Here is a 13,005-nt window from a genome sequence, read left to right as displayed (position 1 = left end):
AGCAAATGCATCCTTTCAGAACCTCTAAAATGGGACATATCAGGAAATAATCACCGAATAAAGGACACAAGCATAACAATCCTGTCACTTTGGTCCTCCCTCGTTGGAAATCATTCTGTGAGCTTTGTTCACAAGTGAACGGCAGCCTGAAGGAGTGGCTGCGTTGTTTGTTTGGGATAACGAGCCGAACTGGAGCAACTAGAGCTTTGGATCTGTGCATCATAACAGGAGAAAACACACACTCAGATCTCTTGGATCAGAGCTTTACCTGCTCAGAAACAGGTCCATCATTCAGGTGAGCGGCGCCCTGAATTTTTCGTCCAGAATATAATTTCTGTTGATTCTTTTCTGATTAATGTGTCTTTTACCTTGGCTGACAAACACTCATCCCACCTCCCTTCCCACAGGAGAGGGTTGGCGGTCTCCATGCCAGTGGCTGTGAAAAACAGCACATTTTTCATTAACAGGATTATGGTCCAACAATAAAAATACAGACGAATGTGTGTGAGCGTTGTGTTGTGTTACACAGGCTGCCAGTGAATTTAATCACTAACCATTCCTTTATTTCCTTCTCATCAGCCAAGATGTGAAAGCCAATCAGCCTACTCCAATATGTGCAACATCTCCATGCCAGAACTGATTGAGACTCTCAGCAAGCGAAGGCTCAGTGGAGGAATGTTCTGGCAGCCTGCAGAGCGAGGGCGTTCGTTTTGTTTCCTGCTTTAACTAATTCAGCATCTTTTCCTACAAAAGGACTTGAAATGCTGGATCACAATGAATTGATTCATTCTCAGAGCAGATTCTCCATGCCCACAATTTCCACCTGTTAAATAGAAGAGCCTCGAAATCACTTTACCGGATGTGTCCTTTTCAGGGGGTAAAAGTCTGTCGGGGGTCAATTTTTACTCTTGATGCTTAAAGAAGGAAATCACCAAGAATTCTAAAGTTTTAGTGAGTGTGATAATGGTTTTTATCTAATAAAAGTCAATGCATGTCCTCTAAAATCTAAGCTGACTTTGACTCTTATGATAAGATAAAAACTGACGTTTTTAATTAATTTAATATTCTAAGTTTGTAGGCGATCGTGTTCGATTTGTGTCTTGTTCTGGATCAGATCCAATCTGCTCCAAGAGCAGGCAGAGGCTCACAATCCAGTCCAATATGTTTCACTCAGGTTGTGGTTAAAGAACTATCCTTTTTGACTTTGCAGTTAGCTCATGATAGGTTATTGAAAGTTAATCAGGAGCTTTGTTTTAGATGCATTATGGCTCAGTGATGGAGTGATTATAATGTTGGTGAAAGGGCTCAGGGGGGCCGTTGCTGTGTTGCATATTCCTTGATTTATTAAGCTTTTATCAGCATCTTTGAAAGACAAATGAAATAAATATCATTTGTCAGATTCAGACAAAGAAGTGTATAAGGGTGAGATGTGGCAGCAGAAGCCCAATCTTTATGGCGTGTCCTCCAACTGAGAGCATGACGGCACCAACAAAGTAACGAGTTAACCACAAACATGTTACTACTCTCTTAATCTTTGAAGTGCCTTGAGATGACGTGTTGGGATTTGGTCTACGGTCTTTTTTTGTCCGTCAGCTCATAAAACCTCCTTATCGTTAATGTGAATCAGTGTTTCTCAGCAGCAGCAGCCAGCTACGATTCAGCAGGTATCATCATCTTACAGTCTGCACACATCAAACAAGTTCATCAGATGCCTGTCGCACAGTGAAGCTCTAATGAACTTAAGAGATAACTAAATCACAGTGAGTCTGGGTACGCACTGACGTAGACCTTCTGACACGAGAAGTGACCTCAGTTAGACTCAGGGGTGTTAGCTTCATTAGGTTTCTCTACAAATGCAACGTTCTGCGGCTGTGTTGACTTTCATAGAGTTTCTGAACCACCGGACATTATGGAAAACAGAACGGCTGATTTGGCCACAGAATGGCAGAGAAATGCAAAGCAAAACAAGCCTTGATTTTATCATTCAGTCTTCCATATCTTTGTTTTCTGGAGCCAAAAGTGTCCACATTTAGGCAAGAAGGTGGAGCTGAAACTATACATCTCAGGACAAAATCTCTGAAATAGAAGGATCACACTAATCATAGAGCAAATGCTGCTAATGATACAATAAAAACTTGTGGGAAATATTTCCATTTGCAGCTTCTGGACGCTGGTTTTACCAGGAACCGTGGCATCAAAAATCATTGTAGAAGTTACTGTGATGAACAGTCAGGAGAGGGCCTGAACTTAGGACAAAAACAGAGAGAAGGTGGGTGAAATTTAACATAACAAAAAGTGCTGCCAGAACAGGGATGGACACTGGAGACTGTTGGGCTGACATGGCTTTTACTACAGGAGTGTGACGAATAACACAGACAACCAAGGAGCGTATATACTGGGAGGAGCGATTAGATGAGTGAATGCAGGTGAGTTACGAGTAACAGGGAGCAGGTGGAAACACCTCAATCATCAGACAAGTCAAAAACATTACCTGCTCTCCTTTCTGCCTGAGCTCATTTCATGGACCTTGTGGAAAACATCATGGGATCTAGGACATTCTTCAGGGTTAGGATTAGAGTTTGAACTTAGGAAAACATCATGGGATCTAGGGAATTCTTCAGGGTTAGGTTTAGGGTTTGAACTTAGGAAAACATCGTGGGATCTAGAAAATTATTCAGTGTTGGGTTTAGAGTTTGAACTTAGGAAAACATGGGATTTAGGAGATTCTTCAGTGTTAGGTTTAGGGTTTGAACTTAGGAAAACATCATGGGATCGAGAAAATTATTCAGGGTTAGGTTTAGAGTTTGAACTTAGGAAAACATCATGGGATCTAGGAAATTCTTCAGGATTAGGTTTAGAGTTTGAACTTAGGAAAACATCATGGGATCTAAAAAAATATTCAGTGTTAGGTTTAGGGTTTGAACTTAGGAAAATATCATGGGATCTAGAAAATTCTTCAAGATTAGGTTTAGAGTTTGAACTTAGGAAAACATGGGATTTAGGAGATTATTCAGTGTTAGGTTTAGGGTTTGAACTTAGGAAAACATCATGGGATCTAGAAAATTCTTCAGTGTTAGGTTTAGGGTTTGAACGTAGGAAAACATCATGGGATCTAGGAAATTCTTCAGTGTTAGTTTTAGAGTTTGAACTTAGGAAAACATCATGGGATCTAGGAAATTCTTCAGTGTTAGGTTTAGGGTTTGAACTTAGGAAAATATCATGGGATCTAGAAAACTCTTCAGTGTTAGGTTTAGGGTTTGAACGTAGGAAAATATCATGGGATCTAGGAAATTCTTCAGTGTTAGGTTTAGAGTTTGAACTTAAGAAAACATCATGGTATCTAGAAAATTCTTCAGGATTAGGTTTAGAGTTTGAACTTAGGAAAACATCATGGGATCTAGAAAATTCTTCAGTGTTAGGTTTAGGGTTTGAACTTAGGAAAACATCATGGGATCTAGAAAATTCTTCAGTGTTAGGTTTAGGGTTTGAACTTAGTAAAACATCATGGTATGTAGAAAATTCTTCAGGATTAGGTTTAGAGTTTGAACTTAGGAAAACATCATGGGATCTAGAAAATTCTTCAGTGTTAGGTTTAGGGTTTGAACGTAGGAAAACATCATGGGATCTAGAAAATTCTTCAGTGTTAGGTTTAGGGTTTGAACTTAGTAAAACATCATGGTATGTAGAAAATTCTTCAGGATTAGGTTTAGAGTTTGAACTTAGGAAAACATCATGGGATCTAGAAAATTCTTCAGTGTTAGGTTTAGGGTTTGAACGTAGGAAAACATCATGGGATCTAGAAAATTCTTCAGTGTTAGGTTTAGGGTTTGAACTTAGGAAAACATCATGGGATCTAGGAGATTCTTCAGTAATAGGTTTAGAGTTTGAACTTAGGAAAACATCATGGGATCTAGGAGATTCTTCAGTAATAGGTTTAGGGTTTGAACTTAGTAAAACATCATGGGATCTAGAAAATTCTTCAGTGTTAGGTTTAGAGTTTGAACTTAGGAAAACATCATGGGATCTAGGAAATTCTTCAGGATTAGGTTTAGAGTTTGAACTTAGGAAAACATCATGGGATCTAGAAAATTCTTCAGTGTTAGGTTTAGAGTTTGAACTTAGGAAAACATCATGGGATCTAGGAAATTCTTCAGGATTAGGTTTAGAGTTTGAACTTAGGAAAACATCATGGGATCTAGAAAATTCTTCAGTGTTAGGTTTAGGGTTTGAACGTAGGAAAACATCATGGGATCTAGAAAATTCTTCAGTGTTAGGTTTAGGGTTTGAACTTAGTAAAACATCATGGGATCTAGGAGATTCTTCAGTGTTAGGTTTAGGGTTTGAACTTAGGAAAATATCATGGGATCGAGAAAATTCTTCAGGGTTAAGTTTAGAGTTTGAACTTAGGAAAACATCATGGTATCTAGAAAATTCTTCAGTGTTAGGTTTAGAGTTTGAACTTAGGAAAACATCGTGGAATCTAAAAAATTATTCAGTGTTAGGTTTAGGGTTTGAACTTAGGAAAATATCATGGGATCTAGAAAATTCTTCAGTGTTAGGTTTAGAGTTTGAACTTAGGAAAACATCATGGAATCTAGGAAATTCTTCAGGATTAGGTTTAGAGTTTGAACTTAGTAAAACATCATGGGATCTAGGAGATTCTTCAGTGTTAGGTTTAGAGTTTGAACTTAGGAAAACATCATGGTATCTAGAAAATTCTTCAGTGTTAGGTTTAGAGTTTGAACTTAGGAAAACATCATGGGATCTAGGAAATTCTTCAGGATTAGGTTTAGAGTTTGAACTTAGGAAAACATCATGGGATCTAGAAAATTCTTCAGTGTTAGGTTTAGGGTTTGAACGTAGGAAAACATCATGGGATCTAGAAAATTCTTCAGTGTTAGGTTTAGGGTTTGAACTTAGTAAAACATCATGGGATCTAGGAGATTCTTCAGTTTTAGGTTTAGGGTTTGAACTTAGGAAAATATCATGGGATCGAGAAAATTCTTCAGGGTTAAGTTTAGAGTTTGAACTTAGGAAAACATCATGGTATCGAGAAAATTCTTCAGGGTTAAGTTTAGAGTTTGAACTTAGGAAAACATCATGGTATCTAGAAAATTCTTCAGTGTTAGGTTTAGAGTTTGAACTTAGGAAAACATCATGGAATCTAAAAAATTATTCAGTGTTAGGTTTAGGGTTTGAACTTAGGAAAATATCATGGGATCTAGAAAATTCTTCAGTGTTAGGTTTAGAGTTTGAACTTAGGAAAACATCATGGAATCTAGGAAATTCTTCAGGATTAGGTTTAGAGTTTGAACTTAGGAAAACATCATGGGATCTAGAAAATTCTTCAGTGTTAGGTTTAGGGTTTGAACTTAGTAAAACATCATGGGATCTAGGAGATTCTTCAGTGTTAGGTTTAGGGTTTGAACTTAGGAAAATATCATGGGATTGAGAAAATTCTTCAGGGTTAAGTTTAGAGTTTGAACTTAGGAAAACATCATGGTATCTAGAAAATTCTTCAGTGTTAGGTTTAGGGTTTGAACTTAGGAAAATATCATGGGATCGAGAAAATTCTTCAGGGTTAGGTTTAGAGTTTGAATTTAGGAAAACATCATCGGATCTAGAAAATTATTCAGTGTTAGGTTTAGGGTTTGAATTTTAGGTAAGTTAACTGCGCTGCAATGTGAATCCGACCAGACTGACACTCAGCTTTAATGTGAGTCTGTGCTTTAGATACTTTGTCATGAGAGAGAATATTAGTTCATTATTCAAGTTTGTAACTGAAAAAGGACAGAAACATAAAAAAGAGTGAAATATAGTGTTGCTATCCTCCTGTCTACATATTTATCCTCAAGAATCACAGGTCGTGCGACTGGATGAAAATAATCAGACGTTGTTTTAAAAATCGAATTGTTGGCTGCAGTTATCTCCTTTCTCCTATAAAGGATGTGTCCTACACTAAAGGAGATAATTAAGGATGCACTGGAGCTCCTTTCCTTAACATTTGGAGAATTCAAACAGCTCTTGTCTTGGCTGCTACTTAGATACTTCTGAGTAATTTCACTGAGTTCGGAAAGTTTCTCTGCAAAATAGCCGTTCAAATGGACCCATGTTAAAGGTAACTGAGGACACCTAAGGACAGTAACGGGCAGCTAGAACCCAAAGTTTGAATATAAAAAGAAAAGGCAAAAGAAATAAAAGTCAGTCACAAAACATTAAATCAAGCAGATACCAAATAAAACAGAGTGCAGGAAGTGAAACTGATAACTGAAGAAAAGCAACAGTAAAAATATTCTTTAGTTTCAGTTTTCAGTGGAACAGGTAAACACACTTCATTCCCACATGCTCATATAATGAAACTGTGGATTTGAAGGTGACCATAAACTTTTATTTGAAAATAATGAAATGAAGACATAGCTTTCCTCTTGGCTTCTGTGGTTTTCTCCTTCCAACTGCCTGAAAAAGTATTTTGTTTGTTCACGACTAAAGACTAACTTTGCTGTATTTGCTGCCAATATCTAATACTGCTGCGAGTGATGTGTCAGTGAACCCCAAAGGGTATCTTCTCTATGTCTCAAGCTCAACAAGCTTTGAAAAAACAGCCGTATGTGACGCTTTGGGATGAAAATGAGTTGAAGCATCATCAGAGCAGCAGCAGCAGCAGCAGCTCCAGTCTGTGTCTGTGCTGGAAGCCTTAAGTGTGTTGATGCATCTCTTTTCTTTCAGATTTAAGAGACAGCAACTAAAATTAAAATTAAAATAATTTGTGCAAACAGAAAGGGCCAAACAGTGTTAAACATTAATAGATGTTGTTGTGTTTGTTTAAGTGACAACATGACAATTTTTCAGAGAACAAACACACTAAAGAGAAAAGACTAATAACAACAAAAAAAGGAAAGTTCCACTTATGTTCTTGTCCTCCACATTGATGTTTATTCTAAAGACTGTAATTCCTATGAATATCTTGCTCCACACCAACAAATTAGACTGACAGGCACATTTCACAGCTTCAACCCTGTAGTGAGACGGGATAAAAATATGAGTGTGACAAAAAGTGAGAAGAATTATTATTGGACAGTGTGAAATCCAGCAGGACTCCTAAACTGAATCCTGATCTGAAGGGCAAACTGTAATTAAAACATGAAACGTGACAGTCTAATTTGTTGTGGAAATGCCTCTGAGGGCAGATTATGAGAAGTTTCAAACGACAAACAGACACGCTTTGCTCTCTTGTGACGAAGAAAATGTGCCTCTGAAAAACTCCCTTAAATATAGAATAAGTGCAAACACAGCAGACGCATTTGTTAGAGAGAGAAATAACTCAGAGAAGCAGTTTATCCTGGTAATACTGAAGGGGATTCATCACTATGTGGCCTCCAAAGCAAAACTCTTACTGAGTTTGTTTCATTTTACAGAATAAAGAGACAAATGGGAGATGCAGCAGCAGTTCTGACAGATGTTCTGAGCAAAGCAGAAGCCGGAAAGATTCACAAAACAGTTCTGAAATAATAAATCCCAAGTTTTTTCAGTGTTTTTACTGTGCAACGGAATTAAATTTAGAAAATGCAACTAAATGTAGAATCGGAAGCATCAACACTCAGTAAAAGTTGTTCTGGAGTTACAATCTGTCACGTTTTATGTTTTGATTAATCTTGTTTTCAGATTCCTCACCATGTTTTCAGTTTCTGGTCATGTTTTTCCCCTGTCACTTAGTCCCACTCCAGTCACCTGTTTTCTGTTCTACAGCTGCACCTCATCACCAATCACCTCCACAGTATTTAGTTTCCAGGTTTCCAGCACTCATGGCAAAAATCCTCACCTTAGCTTTCATGATCACGTCACGTTTGTCAGGTCAGGGTTCGCCTCACAGGCTTGTTTAATCATAGTCTTGTTTCATTATTTCACTGTTAAGTATTTTTGGTATCCGGTTCAGCAGCGCTTTCTGTTTTGCTGTTTGTCCTTTGGAATAAACCCTTTTTTGATTTTGAGAAGTCTGCATCTGGGTCCTCCCTTCTGTTACTGACACCATCAGCTTCCTTTAATGACACTTTTTAATGTTTTGGGAACTGAGGACACTGATTGTTGCAGTTTTTCAGAGGAATCTGTGTCCATTCCTGCTGAATCCCAGATTTCAGCTGCTCAACAGTCCCTGGTTGTTGTTGTCTGGTTCTCCTCTTCATGATGCTCCAACATCTGCAGCAGCAGACAGATGTGGACTGCAGGCAGGCAGCCGAGCTCACACACTGTGTGTATGAAGCTGCTGGAAGTCCTGCAGAATGAGGTCTGGCATCGTCCTGCTGAAATAACCACGAACCTCCTGGGAAAGACCTCCAACATCCAGCTGTGCATCAGTGGTACCTTCACCCAGATGAAGCCCTCCATGCCATGGACTCTGCTGCAGCCCCAGACCATCACAGACGCTGGCTTTAAACCTTTCTCTGAGAACAGCCTGGATGCTCTTTCTCAGCAGTTTTTCCCAGAAGCAGCTGAAACGTGGACTCATCTGCCCACAGAACACGTGTCCACTGTCTTTCTGTCCCTCTGAGATGAGCTGGAGTCCAGAGAACTGGGCCGTGTTCACACAGTTAGAAGCTACACAACGTACCATTCCTGGGTTGCATTTCCCGTCACATAGATTCTGCTCCACACAAACAGCTCATGAATCCATTTTTAACCATCGACTGTGACGTTGCTACATTTTGGGGATGTTGACAGACGTACCCATTTTCTGCTAAAACTGAGTCATTGCAGACATTTTTGCATGTAGAAAGAAAATAGCATCTATTAAAAGTCTGTGAAAGCTTTTCCTGTGAGCTGCTGACTACCTTTGACGTGTGAATAACTCTGGCAGGTCACACATGACACGCTTTCATTAAAATCGCTAAAAGTTTGGAGCTGTAAAAGTTTGGAAGCTCTGTGGATTTCTGAAGTGAAAAGCAAACGCAACAAACAGAAATCTAAAATGAGCTTTTTTTCATTTATTTTTTCATGAAACTAAGAGAAAGAAATTAAACCGTAATTGTAGCATGTGAAAAGTCTCGGCACCCTACTAAGTCATTACTTAGCTCGCCAAGTCTTTTGGTAGCGAGCTGAGAGTCTTCCCGTTCTTATAATTCTGTCTTACATGCACAGCATGAGCCGTCCTCCTTTTTACTGTGAGCTATATAGAAAGGCGTTTGGGGGGGGGGGGCATTTTAGTTTGTTCTGCTGGGAGCTGCTTTGTCAGATAATTCCATCATTTTTTCACATCAAAGTGCATAAAACAGAATGAAGTGATTAACACTTCTTATACAGTTGGACTTATTTCCATTTAGAGTGATGCTATATGTGCTCATGAGTTTCACTGCTCTGGCATCTGGAATGATTCAACCTTAATCTGATCCTGTGCTTTGCATCTTTCAGCTGTGTGACACACGTGAGTTGGATGAAACTCAGATAAACAAAGTCTCAGATCAACTTGTTGCAGGTTACATTACTGTAATGTATGCTGCTTCTCCATAGAAACCAGGTCTTTAAAGGGCTGCCTCTGAACTCTTCTCATATTCACAGCTGCAGTCTGACTGAGCTTTGGAAACTCTGCTCTGCTGTATCAAATAATGATGAAATGGAGCTTTTAAATCTTCACCGTGTTCCTTTTTCGATATAAAATGTTTAGAAGCACGATTGTTCTTGTGTGTTCGTGCATTAATCAATATGATCTGTTTTGCATTGTTTTTCTGTCCTCATGTTAACATTTTCTGTTCCCTTTTCAGATCTAACATGCAAGAGAATGAATTTATAGATAAAGAAAACATTTTCTCTCACCTGAGATTGCTTCTTTAGTCTCGTTTTTTGTGCTTTGCACACTGCTCTCAGTATGACAACCAGCTTGACAACAACAACCGATTTCATGACAAAGACGACGAAGCACCAAAAAACATGAAACACAGATGAAAAACAGCAACAACAGCTACACTGGACCTTTTACTCCATCACAAAGCAGATCAACTACAACCGAGAGCAGCGAACAGCTCAGATTGTTCAAACATTTATGTGAAAGCATCCAGAGTATTATGGTCTGCTGAACAGCCCTGAGTGTGATGTTTAGAGTTAAATCATAAAACTTAGAGGTTTCGCAGTGTCTGCTCAAACTGTTCCAGGCATGCTTCTTCCTTTCAAAGTCAAATGCAAACAAACACATGTTTTCATTTTCACAACTCTAAACATATTACATTCTTCTGCAAATTTTAACTTCCAACTGTGATAAATATGTAAGAGCATAACTATAACTGACAGGTCAAAGTACACCGGCTGCCGGTCCATCAGAGGATAGACTTTAAAGTTCTGATGCTGGTCTATAAAGCTCTGAAGGGTCCAGGACCAAAATACATCAGTGACCTCCTGACCCAGTATGAACCTCCCAGACCCCTCAGGTCATCTGGATCCGTTTTTTATCAGTTCCCAGAGTCAGAACCAGACCTGGAGAAGCTGCATTCAGCTTCTATGCTCCACATGTCTGGAACAAACTCAAAGCCTCAGATCAGCTGAAACACTCTTTGTTTGTGTATTTAAGTCCAGGTGAAGACATCTGCATTTGAATAAAGCTCCAAATAAGCTTGAGTTTCAAAACTGAATCATATTTTAACTACTGTTTTTTTTTTCTTTCATATATATAATTTCATTACATTTTTATTCAATCTTATCCTTATTGTTCTGATTTTATCTATTGTTCTTATTTCTTTCTTTTGTTTGAATTTCAATGCTTTTTATTTCTACTGTTTTAATGTCTCTGTGAAGCACTTTGTATCACCTTGTCGTTGAATTGTGCTACACAAATAAACTCGCCTTGCCTTACAGAGGCTGTAATTCTTCAACTCAGCTGGTCAGACTCCCGTTTGCTGCATGTATTCACCCACTCTCTCTGGCTCCTTTCCTGTCTACCTGCTGTTAAATAAAGGCCACGACTGCCCTAAAGAAACTTTAAGAAAACCACACACACACACTTTAGCATGTGACAGCATGGAAGCTGGCGTTGCACCAAAGACGGGTCTCATTATCCAAACCATGTCCAACGACTTCTTCTTCTTCTGCTGTAAATCCAATAACTATTGGCCCCTGTCTTTAGTTGATAAACCAGTTTGGAGATCATATGAGGACAAATGAGCACACCCTGTCACAAGGCTGTGTAATATAATATAATTTAATACAAATATGTCTGCATATGCCAATTTACTGTAATACTGGAGATGAACAGTTCATATCAGTTAATGCTTTTAGATAAAGCTTTGTCAAGAGAGACAAATGCTGCCCAAAGACATCTGTGTGAGATGATTCAGGTTTATGTGTAATCCTGCACCTGGACTCAAATCTTTTTAAAAAGCACATTTAAAAATGAAGTGTTTTACCTTGAAAACAATTAAAACAACTTAGAAATGGATGTAAAAGACAAAAGCTTCTACGAAAAATTAAGAAATACAAATTATGCAATGGAGGGGAAATAGAAACAAAAGATTTTAGCTCTTTAATAGCCAGGAAATAAAAATATGGAGTGTTGATGCCTGCCGAACACACAGGGGCAACACCAAAGGCCTGGTCTTTTCTGTGTCTTTATCTCAGGACAACCAAAAAACCACTGATCAGCAGACCTTAGTGATCGAGAAGGCAGGTCAGAAAAGGTCAGAAAGATTAAAGGAGCAGGCCCATTGAGAGCATTGGGAGTAAACAATTATTCCTTAAATTCGATCCTGAAACGTATTGGGAGCCAATGAGGTGAAGCAATACTGGACAGATGCACAACATACAGAGTATTACAATAATCCAGCTGGGATGTGATAAAAGCTTGCTGCCAAAAACGATTCTGTGTCTGACAATGAGCCTGAACTCCCTGATCTATAAAGGCTGTTTGTGGCAGTTCTCACATGACTTACATGGACATTATTTCCCTGCTTCAATCACAGTTCTCCTCCACGTGTTTCTGGTTTGGAGCGCCGTGTTTGTGCTGCTTCACCAAGACGTTTCCAAGCTGAAGTCACGGATGTAAATTCTTCATCTTTGAAGAAGCTGAATGTGATTAATGAGAAAAAACAAGAGAGACTGTGGAATAAACCTGCATGACATCAACATCCTTTGAACTTGTGTTTCTCCAGGTTGCATCAGCAAGATGTGAAGCAGATAAATGAATAACTTTTGTTAGAATTGTCAAAAACTGTCACAGCATTCATCTGTTGGATGCTGAGACCACTGACTGTGTGTGTGTGTGTGTGAGTGTGTGAGTGAGTGAGCCTGACAGAATGTTATTGACTGATTTATTTGTGTCTATATGCAGGCCGGATAGAAAAATCACCCTTGAAGTGAATCTCACTGAAGCAAAAATCCACTCAGCTTTAGAAAAAATGTATCTACGTGTCGACTGTCATGTTTGGCGTGTATCACAATAGATAAAATGTCGTTTTTTTGTTGCAGCTGGTCTAAATGAACAGCAACACTGTTTCAGAAGCATTTAAAGTTTCTGTGAATCCGACGATTTTATTTATTATGGGTGCCCAATGCCAAAGGCAATTATTTATTATTTATTATTATTTTAAAACAAACAAACAAAAAAGGCTCCTTGTGGAAGTCGTTATCATCTTCAGGGAGATAAATTATCACAATCCTCGAATCTTCTCCTTCACAAGATAAACAATCTTGTCAAGCATCACATGCAGTGTATCACTGGAGTGATAGATATGTCTGTGTTTTCATTTAAACATTCAACATGCCAGACTTTTCAGTTTTTATCTGATCTGTCAGACAAAAGAGGCTTTTTTCTGGTATTTACACAACTTTTCTTCTCATACTTAAATAAACAACATAGCTAATTTGTTTTTAAAAATAACAGAGACGTGACTGTGAAGCCTTTGTCTGTGCTGCGCCAATATTGACATGAAAGACAAAAGGTTTGAGTTAACTCTCGTGCAATAAGGTGAGAGAAAGGAAAGCAAACTACACGCCATCGTCAGAAGCACCTGCAGAAACATAAAGGAAAGA

General features: G+C 38.6%; 1 protein-coding gene across 1 annotated transcript in view; it reads right to left on the bottom strand.

The window, feature by feature from the left end:
* Nucleotides 1–2,305: 2,305 nt before the first annotated feature.
* Nucleotides 2,306–13,005, bottom strand: part of hopx (HOP homeobox) — a 404,275-nt gene continuing 393,575 nt past the window's right edge. Inside the window, exon 3 of the transcript XR_011917788.1 lies at nucleotides 2,306–2,319. The gene's annotated coding sequence lies outside the window, so the exon portion shown is untranslated. The remainder of the gene's footprint in view (nucleotides 2,320–13,005) is intronic.

The sequence above is a fragment of the Leuresthes tenuis genome, unplaced genomic scaffold (assembly GCF_036924035.1).
Source record: "Leuresthes tenuis unplaced genomic scaffold, fLeuTen1.0.hap1 SCAF_11, whole genome shotgun sequence".
Classification (NCBI taxonomy): Eukaryota; Metazoa; Chordata; class Actinopteri; order Atheriniformes; family Atherinopsidae; genus Leuresthes; species Leuresthes tenuis.
The sequence above is the reverse complement of the archived record's forward strand: the minus strand, read 5'-3'. Positions and strand labels throughout refer to the sequence as shown.